This window comes from Mytilus edulis, chromosome 8 (assembly GCF_963676685.1).
Source record: "Mytilus edulis chromosome 8, xbMytEdul2.2, whole genome shotgun sequence".
In the NCBI taxonomy this organism is placed as follows: Eukaryota; Metazoa; Mollusca; class Bivalvia; order Mytilida; family Mytilidae; genus Mytilus; species Mytilus edulis.
In genome coordinates, this window is record NC_092351.1 from 2701735 (window position 1) to 2715407 (window position 13673).

The following is a 13673-nucleotide window of genomic DNA, read 5'->3' on the forward strand; positions in this document are numbered from 1 at the left end:
GTACTAAATAGTTTGCATTCCATTTATTCATGCTATTTTCCTTTCATAAACGTATTTTTACTTAATACATAAAGCGCTTTATACGATCCAAACCAGCAACGATATGCATTATACATATTTTAAAAAGGTCTATATGTTTGAATGCTTGAATTTTAATGAGCATGCAGAAGCAGACTGTTTTGTATTCTATCTTCAGTGGATGTTCACTATATACGGCATTTCCAAATGCTGCTAGGAAATCGAAGTGCTGAAGTTGAAGTTATCAATTTAAGACTCTATCACGAGCTGGTTGACTGGTATGGAATATTTGTGTTACATATGATAATGGATATGTTCCATTTGTCGTTAGCACAACCATTATTTCCTTGAATGTGACCGACAGAAAAAAGTAAAATTACAAAAATACTGAGCTCCCAGGAAAATTCAAAAAGTAAATTTCCTATTCAAATGACAAAATATGAATAAGACTTATCACCGGGTTTTGTAAACAGAATCACCGGGTTGGTAAACAAAATAAGACATACAAAATGTATCACCGGGTTTGTACCAACACGACGGATGCGACATGTAGAGCAGGATTTGCTTACCCTTCCAGATCACCTGAGATCACCTGAGATCACCCAGGTTGTAAGATGGGTTCGTGTTGATCAGTCGTTAGTTTTCTATGTTGTGTTATGGTTGGGATATATAGATTCCATAACTGCAACAAGTGTATTACTACGATATTTCTCCACTCGAGACAGTTAAATTTTAATATTCAAAACGCGAGGCTTGCCGATCTGCGAGCTTTTTAAATAATTAAAATTTAACTGATGAGTGTGGATAAATATCGTCATACACGATTTACAGTGGTGGAATCTGTTTCTCTATAAATGATTTATATCCTTCCTTTTCAAAGATTTGAGGAAAGTTGTGTACTTTTGATGTGACGTCATCAGGCATGCATGGTCGCCTTTTTTCATGACGTCACAATAAGAAAATTCAGAAGAAAACAAGAAATTTCAACGTGACAATTAAATTCCAACCAATCATTTGCCGAGAACAGATTTTTCACTGGTGAGGAGAAATATTTGTCTCACACCGGTCAGGAAATGTGGAAATAGCACAACAATTAGAGAAAGCAATATAACAATTGTATGGGACAAGTGTGTAAACTAAGTTTAACATGTTGATTTAAATGATTTGTTTTAAATATCAAAAGAAAAAACACAGGATTTTAATTTAAAAAAAACAACTTACAGTTTCAATTCATCGAATGGATGAAGCAAGACAGTGTAATTTTGGTGTGATACTCTACATTATTATCACAGAAAATGATTCATTAAGTTGTAATAATGTGTATTTGTCTTCTTGTTCTTTAAAACTAATTATTTGTCTTTAAAAATGAACCATTAAGTTGTGTCAGGTGGGCGTGGGTTGAAGAGATGATACTGTGTTATTTTGATTATCAGCTTTACGTCTCCCATTAAGTTTTTCTCATCATGTTTGAAAAACAAACATTAACCCCACATGTTCTACTACAGCAAAGTTAAACCATCGATACAATTAGTTGACTTTATCTTTTTTATGATGTCCGTGTTGTTTAAATGTTAACAATAATTATCTGTATTGACATATCTTTTAATGTTCACTCATTTATACTCAAATAATTCCTTTCAAATAGATTGTTTAACAGTTACTAATTCACTCAAGATACAATTTCGTTTTTAGTATATTATTAAAGTATTGATTGGATAGTCTTGACACGCTACAATAAAGTATAAACAAGAAGTACTTGTACATGACTACTACCATAGGAATTGAAATAAATGATATATCTATCAGCACTAATTACTCTGGTCGTCGCTGAGTAGTCTAATTTGCGTGTTGTCATTTGAGACTTATTATAACTCTTACCAACATATTTAGAAAAATGAAAATCTGGTCAATACTCAAGAAGTTCGTCTGTACATTATATTGCAAAGTTAAATAACGAACGCTATTTGTCAGATATGAACACATTGTGGAGATTTATTTCCCCGAGGGTATCACAAGCCAAGTAGTCAGCACTTTTAGTGCTGACATGAATTGTCATTGATATTGTTATATTTATAAATTAACTGTTTACAAATTTTTGAATTTTTTGAAATAGTAAGGCTTTTCTACCTCAGGCATAGATTACCTTAGCTGTATTTGGCAAAACTTTTAGGAATTTTGGTCTTCAATGCTCTTCAACTTCGTACTTTATTTGGCCTTTTTAACTTTTTTTGAATCGAGTGTCACTGATGAGTCTTTTTTAGACGAAACGCGCGTCTTGCGTATACTAAATTTGGTCCTGGTATCTATGATGAGTTTATTGTATTTCATCTATTAGAAAAAATTGTAAAATTATTTTGTGGAACTCAGACTACTATGACTACGATGCAACTTCTGAACATGTATTTGTAGAGCTGAACATGCTGAGCTATATAAGGGATGTTTTTTTCTGTATCGCCTTTTCGTGCAATACGAAGTAAAATGTATGAGAAAAAGATGGACGATACGAAGTCGGCATTCGCAAAGTAAAAGTTTCCAACAAATCTGGTCAAAACCATATCAAAAGTTAAACGACAAAAGGATAAACAACATTAGTTAACTGAGAAAGAAGACTGAACAACAAAATCTTAGCCTGGTATCCTACCTTACTGCTCGACAGTAGACTGACGAGTACATCAGTTTTACCCGGCTGCTAGGCTATATGTACGTAAGCCTGTTATCCTGCTTCCCTGCTCGACAACAGACTTATCGAAGGAGGCGTTTTGACTAAGATGACAGTCTAAACTATATCAATAGTAAAACAACAAAAAGATAAACAACATTAGTAAACTGAGAAAGAAGACTGAACAACACAAATCTTAGCCAGGTATCCTACCTTACTGCTCAACAGTAGACTGACGAGTACATCAGTTTTACCCGGATGCTAGGCTATATGTACGTAAGCCTGATATCCTGGTTCCCTGCTCGACAACAAACTTATCGAAGGAGGCGCTTTGACTAATATGACAGACTTCTCAGATATAAGCCTGGTATCTAAGCACACTGCTCGACAGTAGACTGACACTAAGAGAAGGTACCTTTGATAACTTTTTGACCCGGATGTCAGGCTACACGACCCTTACCCTGGTATCTAGACGCACTGCTCGGCGCAGATTGGCCTGAAGAGGCGGTTTGGACAAGATTCCAGGCTACACGAACCCTACAAAACCCATCGAGTAATGCATGGAACTGAAAGACGGGTACACGATGACATATCAGTTTATGCTCGGTAGTTTCTATATTCTTTCATAGTTGTCAAGGATCGTTCAAGGATATATGTGGGTTTCTGGAAATGGTGACCTCGTGTCAATTAAAGAAACTGTCTGAGAATTCCAGACAAGAAGAAGTCATACATACTGTGAGAGATAGCGATGCCATCCTTAGCCTACTTTTTGTCACCATGATGTATATTTACGGGGATGTTAGCTACCAGATCGATGACATCCGACGTGGTCATTACTGTAGATGGTCGCTTGTTATTTATTTTTCACACTCATTTATTAAATCCCTTGTGACATTGTAGTTATATTTATTATGTTAGGACTTTGATTATCGTATTTTCACCAAATCAAATCAAATCAAGGTTGTTTATTCCGTTCATAAACAATATAAAAAAGTTCTGCCATTCTTATAACAGTGTTAGTTCAGGAAACTGTGCGTAACGAATTATTTGTAAAATTATTATTATTCAAATGAAAATAAGATAATGTATCTTATTTCCAATAAAAAAAAACATTATCATGATTATGGGCAAAATCAAGACAACGGTTAAGATACAGATGTATTATTATACGTATTTAGAAATAGTTTGACTAATACCATATCGTATCTCATAAATACATTAACCCCCAGTGTCAGACATCTTATGAGTATTAACCCTTATATTTTAACTACATATTTACTATTTGCTTTACAATTTTTGTTCTTAAATAGTCTGAAAAGTTCACTAAATTCAATATCAATTTAAAATAAAAACTGTCTAAAAAGCAAAAAATATATTGCACGAAAAAAGTTTTTAAAAAATCCCAAACAATCACGACGTCATTCCTTCTTTGTAAGAAATGAGTTTTCTATTATACGGTGATATTATATTAAACAATTATTTCTTTTATTTTATGATTTTAATATTCAGAATAAAATTTGATTTCCCTGATTGGTTTACATACCTGTTGTGAGGTATATTACCTATAATTACACCTTATGTAAGAATCCGGGGTTTTGATTGGTTAATAGCCAGTGTATTTTTCACCAATTTATTGTTATCAAATGAATATCGTTCATTTTTAACGCCACCGGGGTATTTGCTAAAAGGATATGCCTTTTTTACCCTCTCTGCCGTGGTATTTGCCAAAAAATACTCTATCCGACTGGACGCTTGTAACGTCACGATCATCAATGCGTTTTAGGACATTAACATTCGGTGTAATTAAACAGATATATCATGTTATTGAGGGGTATTTGCGAAAAATACCAGTCTTGAGAATGAATTTCCCTCGCCTTACGGCTCGTGAAATTTAACATTCTCTCGACTGGTATTTTTCGCAAATACCCCTCCTTAACATGATATATCTGTTCAACAATCATGGTTGTATTATAATCAAAAGTATGTCTTTTCCTGTATTCATTATCCTGTATAAAATTTGTTCTTTAATCGTACTAAATCGTTGTGAAGTTATAGTTAGCATACGCAGAAGGGTTTAAAACAATAAGCATTTTCCTGGAAACTAGATTAATCTAAGTTTTAATCAAAATGAATATTACGATAAAATTTAATGTCAAGGGGATATAAAATATTGAAATATGATAACAGTATAATTTATGGGATATCTCAGTCTGTATTGTATTCCAAGCAGTAAATATACTGATATTATATTGTTAAACATACATGTTGGTTTTTGTTTGCTGTGCTTGAAATTTTAAAAATTAAGAAAATATGAGATGTGTTTTAAAACATGAATGTTTATGTTGCAAATAGAACATATCATTATCATATTTTAAGTATATCAAAATACACAATAAAAATTGTCACTATAAGGGAAATACACAAAACAAATTATTGATTGAGTTTTAACTGATTAAGCGAATCAGTTTCAATATCTATTTTCAATTTTAGCTGCTACTTGAGTTCAATCCATAGTAAGGAATATTGGAGTAATACATTATTCTTAGATTCTTTATCACGGTGGGTATGGTTGTCCTGCGAGAGAACGTACTGTGCTGGTGATTCGGTCCTGACGGGTGCTGGTGATCAATGAAAAAATGTAAACAAAGACGAAAATGATGATTTTTGACGTTTTCACTAATAAAAAAATGGAAGAAAACAGTTGAGATTTTTCAATTTCGTTTCTTATGGGTTCATATATAAGCCATTGAAAAATTGACCCTCTAAACTGTTTTAGTAAGCGTAACACAAAAATGCTCATTTTCAGAAAATCTCGAACTGAAAAAATAAAACAAAAATGCTCATAGAGTCCGCTTTCTATACCGCAATCCACACCACAAAACAATTTTGTGAAAAAACATTGCAATTTATTAAAATTTAGCATTTTCTCAATTTATTCATGTCCTGGTACTGTGCTGGTGGGTCCTGTCATTGTGCTGGTGGGTCCTGATACAGTGCTGGTGATTTTGGATAAGAAGTTGGTCATATTTGAAACAAATGTTACAAAATCAATTAAGTTAGCCATATAATTGTTGCCAACAGGATCTATGACTCCTATTTTAGCTCTTGTGCATCCATTTGGCTGTTTAATATGTGTTTTCAAAAGTTCTAAACTTGTATTACATAATAACATAAAACGTCAACATCTTTCGTCCAATATCAGATAACAATATATAGTATCTAAAATAAGTTAAAAATTCCACAATACTATATAATTCATTTTATGTGTCAATTTGTTCGAAAAAAAGTCGAAAAGAAAAGATTATTTTTAATGTCATAATTATCTGTCGCTTTCTAGATCTATGCTTAGCATTTATTTCAGATGACATGGACTCCTCACCCTGATGACCCTGCTGCCTTTCATAAATTTGTTGGTATACATATATTAATAGATAAACAAAAGGCTGCAACTGGTATTTTTGTATTTAAAATGATTTGTTGTAACGAGAATATTTGCGGTGACTGGAAACTGTGAGGGTCAAAATCTTAAATTGCTTATAAATGTTGCTGGACCCAGTTTCGTTATCTGATCTGAATTTTCTGAAATGTGCAAGATAGATAGACATTTTGATTTTGTTTACTCGGTAATGAACCATTGTGTTGATCCCATGCTAAACATAACAAAAATCTCTGTACAGAGGTCTGTGAATTTTCTACAAAAAAAGTGATTTTATTTTCGCTAAATTCTCTATTTCTACTAAATACAATAATGAACTATAAATAATAATGCTTTGCAAGAAGTTTCCCCTTGTTATATGTACAAAATTATATCTCTATTATTCATTTTCTGTGCTGTTTTGATACTATTGCAGTTTGCACATTTCGGAATTGACAGGCCACAGGAGGGGTCGGGTCATAAACCGTACATGAAATAATAAAATATTGATATAAGTACTTAATTTGCATCTTTGAACCCCCACCCGGCTTGTTTTTTTCAGGAGCCTGGGGTGTCTAAAAATGGTCGATTACAGACAGCCGAGTACGCATTTTACTTTCCAGGCGTGTTATTGTTGATTGTTAAAATCCTGAAAACGGATAGATGGAAACAAAAATGTTTGATATATCTGACTTTAGATTCAGTTTTTTTTTTAAATATAAATTAAGGCTACATTTTAATATAATAATTCTATGAATTCACAATATAAAAAATGCAGAAAAAAAATGAATGAAGTGAAATATCTTAGTAAGGAGTCATTACTACGGAGATGGTGTGTTTGACACACAAAACTTAAAAGCTTAGTGATATTACCAATATTAAAATAAAAGTATATTTTAGTTGGGTATTTTTTCTATTTACTCATTTTCAATTATAAGCAAGGCACATTTTATTTTTATTCATTATTCATGAACAATATTTAAATATAGAAAAGAAGGACACATTGTTCACTTCCTCCCCCATAATTCTTTATAAAAATATTTAAATGAAAAAGCTAAGAAATCTTAGTTTTGTTTGTGTTCTCTAGGGTATCTCGTCTTCATTCTCTGACATATTCTAGTCTGCCCTTTCATAGAATAGTGATTTTTTTTAGTGTTCTATCGAACTTTCGAAAGAAAAAAAACCTGATAACCGTTTAGACAAAAAAAATATGTTGGAAAAATCTTACAGCAAGTGATTCTTAATAGCTATAAGATACATTTTTCTTTTACAATACAACTTTTAAATCTTACGGGAGACTATTCCAAGCTTTCACTGTAACTTCGCTCTAACTTATGGGTTATTGTTGAAGGTCGTACGATGACGCATGGTTGTTAACACATACTTCCTTTGGTTTCTTATGGAAATTTGTCCATTGACAACAAACATACCACATCATCTACTTTATATAAGTATTGTATAAATTACAACGTATTTTGGTGATCTTGCAAAATGATCGTGATCCCGAAAATCGTAAACATATTTTCTTATCTTAAACGGGGTCAAGAAGGGTTCCATTAACAGGCCAATAAATAAGATTACAGTTAATTTAAAAAAAATAAATAAAAAAAATAGGGGTATTTTTTCTCTCATAAACAGATTCACAACAATGTCAATTTCAAGAAAGCAGACAACAGCTAATTAGTCAATAACAGTACAGCATCAATGATCTTGAATATATGCCACTTTTAACTTAAATATAAAAGCACAGAACCAGGACATAGGAGCACAGAACCAGGACCGTTTTATTGCCGTTCTGATACAATGTAAACAAACCCACCAGCACAGAATCAGGACCCACCAGCACCCGTCAGGACCAAATCACCAGCACAGTACGTTGTCTCGCAGGACAACCATACCCACCGTGTTTATTTATTTGTGTGAAGTAATGACAGTGATTGTAACGAACGTAATCAATGTACTACTGGAACATTATTAAAGGGGCACTGGCTGTCAAAATCATGTTTATAACATACTTAAACGTATATTCAAATTAGGAAAATCAATTAACAAGGCATTGGGTCGATAATATGTATCATCTTTTCGCGTGTTTTTCAGTCTAGTTTACTTTCGAGTTGACCTTCGAAGACTTTCGACGGTCATATAAACGATAAAACATAAAGATAGATATAAATAGATAGCGAAATATCGCAATTGGATTTTTCTATGTCTGTTTAATTTCGTATTATTTATAGGATAGAAAATACTTGGTAATGCTTTTATGAATGTTAATTTTAAGCTCGAGGCCTTAATGTTTATAAAACATGACCAAGTTTTGTTTGCCAATTTAGAATATATTTACACATTTGCACAATTTTTAAGTGACATAACATAAAAAGCCTCTCATGTTGATACAAAGTAAAATCAACAAGAGGCTCTTTTACAAGAGCATGTGTCGCTCACCTTGGTCTATGTGCATACATGTATTAAACAAAGGACACAGATGGATTCATGACAAAATTGTGTTTTGATGATGGTGATGAGTTTGTAGATCTTACTTTACTGAACATTCTTGCTACTTACAATTTTCTCTATCTATAATAAACTTGGCCCTTTAGTTACACAGAGGAAAATATTTTGTAATTTTTTTTTAAAAATTACCAAATTATAAATGCAAATTGTTAAAAATTGACTATAAAGGTCAATAACTCCTTAAGGGGTCCACTGACCATTTTGTCATGTTGGTTAGTAGATCTTACTTTGCTGAACATTATTGCTGTTTACAGTTTATCTCTATATTCAACATAATAACCAAAAACAGCAAAATTTCTTTAAAAATTACAAATTGGGGGGCAGCAACCCAACAATCCGTTGTCCAATTCATCTGAAAAAGTCGGGGCAGATAAATATTGACTTGATAAACAATTTAACCCCTTACCAGATGTGCTCTAAATGCTTTGCTTTCAGAGTTATAAGCCTAAATCTACATTTTACCCCTTTGTTATATTTTTAGCCATGGCGGCCATTTTGGTTAGTTGGCCGGGTCACCAGACATATTTATTAAACTAGATACTGTAATGATGATTAAGGCAAAGTTTAGTAAAATTTGGCCCAGTAGTTTCAGAGAAGAAGATTTTTGTAAAAAATTAAAAAAATTACGAAAAATTGGTAAAAAATTACTATAAAAGAGGGACGAAAGGGCAATAACTCCTTAATGGATCAAATGACCATTTTAATTATATTAATTTATTTGTAGATCTTACTTTGCTGAACATTATTTCTGTCTATCTATAATAGTATTCATGATAATATCAAAAACGGCAAAATTTCCTTAAAATTACCAATTCATGGGCAGCAACCCCACAACGGGTTGTCTGATTCATCTGAAAATTTCAGGGCAGATAGATCTTAACCTGATGAACAATTTTGCACCTGTCAGATTTGCTCTAAATGCTTTGGTTTCAGAGTTAAAAGCCAAAATCTACATTTTACCCCTATGTTCTATTTTTAGCCATGGTGGCCATCTTGGTTGGTTGCCCGGGTCACTGGACACATTTTTTAAAACTAGATACTCAAATGATGATTGTAGCTAAGTTTGGTAAAATTTGGCACAATACAGGCGCGGATCCAAAGGGGAGGGGGTCCGGGGGTTGGAACCCCCCTTGTTTTTGGCCGATCAACGCATTTGAATGGGAGCATATAGCTGGAACCCCCCCCCCCCCTTTACTCTGGGTTGGGAACCCACCCTTTTTAAAATGGCTGGATCCGCCCCTGCAGTAGTTTCAAAGGAGAAGATTTTTGTAAAAATTAACGACGACGACGGACGACGGACGCAAAGTGATGAGAAAATCTCACTTGGCCGTTTGGGCCAGGTGAGCTAAAAATACTGAACTCTGAGGAAATTTTAAAAAAAAGGTCCCTCAAAAGCTCATACACATCAAACGAATGGAAAACAACTGTCATATTCCTGACTTGGTACAGACATTTTCTAATGAAGAAAATGGCTGAAGGAACCTGTATTTATAGCTAGCTCAACGTCTCATTTTTATGACAGTCGCATCAAATTCCAATATATTGACAACGATGTGAGAACAAAACAAACAGACATCATACGTCAAACTTTGATATTAGCTCACAAATGATAACACGGTTAGTAAAAGGGTTCTTATTCATAATTAATGTTCATTTCAACAGATGGTTTTGTGATAACCAAAAAAACTAAAGGCTCTAAAGAGCCTGTGTCGCTCTCCTTGGTCTATGTGAATATTAAACAATGGACACAGCTGGATTCATGACAAAATTGTGTTTTGGTGATGTTGATGTGTTTGTAGATCTTACTTTACTAAACATTCTTGCTGCTTACAATTATCTCTCTGTACAACAGTACTTTCTGTGGAAAATGTTATTGAAAATCTTCAAATTAAGAAAATTGTTAAAAATTGACTATGAAGGGCAATAACTCCTTAGGGGGTCAATTGACTATTTTGGTCATACTGACTTATTTTTAGTTCTTACTTTGCTGTAAATTATTGCTGTTTACAGTTTATCTCTATCTATAATAATATTCAAGATAATAACAAAAAAACAGCAAAATTTCCTCAAAATTACCAATTCAGGGGCAGCAACCTAACAACCGATTATCTGATTCATCTGTAAATTCCAGGGCAGATAGATCTTGACCTGATGAACAATTTTATACCTGTCAGATTTGCTCTACATGCTTTGGTTTTTGAGTTATAAGCCAAAAACTGCATTTTACCCCTGTGTTCTATTTTGAGCCATGGCGGCCATCTTGGTTGGTTGGCCGGGTCACCGGACACCTTTTTTAAACTTGATACCCCAATGATGATTATTGCCAAGTTTGGTTAAATTTGGCCCAGTAGTTTCAGAGGAGAAGATTTTTGTAAAAGTTAATGCAGGACGACGACGACGGACGACGACGGACGACGACGGACGACGACGACGGACGCCGGACGCCAAGTGATGAGAAAAGCTCACTTTGCCTTTCGGCCAGGTGAGCTAAAAAAGAGATTAATTTTGCTTCAGGTACAATTTAATGTTTTATATCTTAAGTTCCTTAATTAAAAAAAGCAATTACATAGAGATTAATACATGACCTTTTCCATATCGGTTCGGGTATTATCCCGAGACCCCCATTTCAACCCGAGACGTAGTCATGGTGCTGATATGGGTCGAGGGATGATACCCGGACTGATATGGAAAAGGCCATGCATTAATATCTTTATCATATACTTCTGACAATTGCTTTCCGTATGGCAAATTAACAAATAAATTAACTCAAACAGTCAAAAACTTTATATAAAATTAAATTATGAATCCAAATTTACACTTTAATTGCTCAACAATAACATCACTACCTCCATATGTATTTATGTTACTCATTTCCTATAGAAGCTTTTTGAAACATTGAACATTTTGAAGAGTTTTATGATCATTATTACTCTATATATGTGTTGTACTATAAAATGATTCATAATTGTCAATGGCATTTGTAAGCAAGACTTTAGTACTAAACTATCCCCCTAAAGTTCACTTAAATTTTGACGTCGTCATAAAAATATCTGACGTCACAATGGAAAGGTAAACAACCGATACCGGAAATACCGGAAATAACTCGCACGAGATGCACTATTATGAGTTGTGCGCACGAGATGCCCCTGATATCAGCCCGGTGGGAAATTATGGCTTGTGTACTTCCTCACATTACACATATGCAAAAGCTATCATAGCAATGCTAAGTATATGATAAGTATAGATTATAACATGCCCTTTTCCATAATAAATAATTTTAAATCAGCTTTATTAAAAAACATTTAATCTTAAATAATGACAAAGCTTCATCAAGCATTTATAAATTTTAATTTACAATTATTTCAACATCATCAGATACTTGTTTTTTTTTTTTTTTTTTTTTTTTTTTATATATAAGATGGAAAATGGAAATGGGGAATGTGTAAAACAGACAACAATCCGACCAAAGACCATATGGTTTGTTTCCCCTTCAAAAATTGCCTTTGTTTCCTAAAACATTGATTTTAAGGTCTGATATGGAATTTAGATTTAATATTTAATTTACATGTTTTTTTACCTACACCGTTGTCCCTTTTATTCTTGTATGGGGAGGGGATGTATATAGAGATTAATACATGGCCTTTTCCATATCAGCCTGGGTATCATCCCGAGACGTCAATATCAGTCCGAGATGGAATCGAGGTACTGATATGGGTATTAATCGCTTTATCATATACTTCCGACAATTATAGTTTGATATAAGGCAAATAAAGAAATGCAATAACTAAAACAGTCAAAAACTTTATAAAGAAGTTAAATTATGAATCAAATATACTATAATCGTCCAACAACAGCATCGCCGCTTCCTCCATATATATTTATGGTAACTTTTCCTATAGAGACATTTTGAAACATTGAAAAATATATAGAAATGATCGAAACTGTTTTGGCGGGGGTGTTTTGGTTTATGTATCGGAAATACTAAAAACTAAGAGACGATTCGATTTAGAATTCGAAAACGGTGAACTTATATGGCTAGAAATTGATTTTCCTCAACACAAAATTTTACTTTGTGCTATTTATCGATCACCAGGTTCAAGTCATCCCTTCTGGCAAAATTTTAAACATTCAATTGAACAAGCATATAATTATACAACTAAGATTATAATTACAGGTGATTTAAATGTTGACTTATTTACTGAACACAATCATGTTTTAAATGATTTAATGAATATTTTTTGTTTACAAAATGTTGTTAAAGAAGCGACCAGATTTGATCACAGATCTGGGAGAGCTACTTTATTAGATCCAATTTTAATTTCTGAAGATTGTTGTGCTACCTTTACTGAAGTTATTGATATAAATAGACAAATGAGTGACCATAATGCTACAAAAGTATATTTAAGAATTCCGAATTTTAGCGAAAAAAATTTTACACGAACTATTTGGTTGTATAAACATGCAGATTTTACTAGATTTAATCATGATATTCAGAATTTTGATTGGCAAACTACTTTGACTGCTTTTGGAGACGATATAGACGGAATGGCAGTTTTTTTCACAGATAAATATTTAGAAATTGCTAGAAATTCTATACCTACTAAAACTGTCACTATTCGATCATCAGATAAACCGTGGTTTAACTCGGAAATTCGAAAAGAGATTAGACTACGTGATAGACTTCATAAAAAATTACGGAAATTTAGAACTGTACAAAATACTATAAAATTCAAAGTTCAACGTAACAAAGTAAATAACATGATTATTCATGCAAAGGAACAGTTTTACTTAAACGCTAATGGTCTCTTGGACGAAAAGTCAAACAAACACCCGAAAGCATTCTGGTCTCTCGTTAAAAAAGTTATGGGTAAATGTCGTTCTACGTCGATTCCTCCGTTGATAAATCCAAATACTAATGAAATTTCTGTTGGTGAAAAAGAAAAAGCAGATTTGCTTAACTCATATTTTTGTAATATTTCTACATCTTCGGATGATGGAGTTACACCTCCAGATTTACCACTTCGTACCCAACATAGCTTAGATATTGAGGAAATAACGGAGGATGAGATT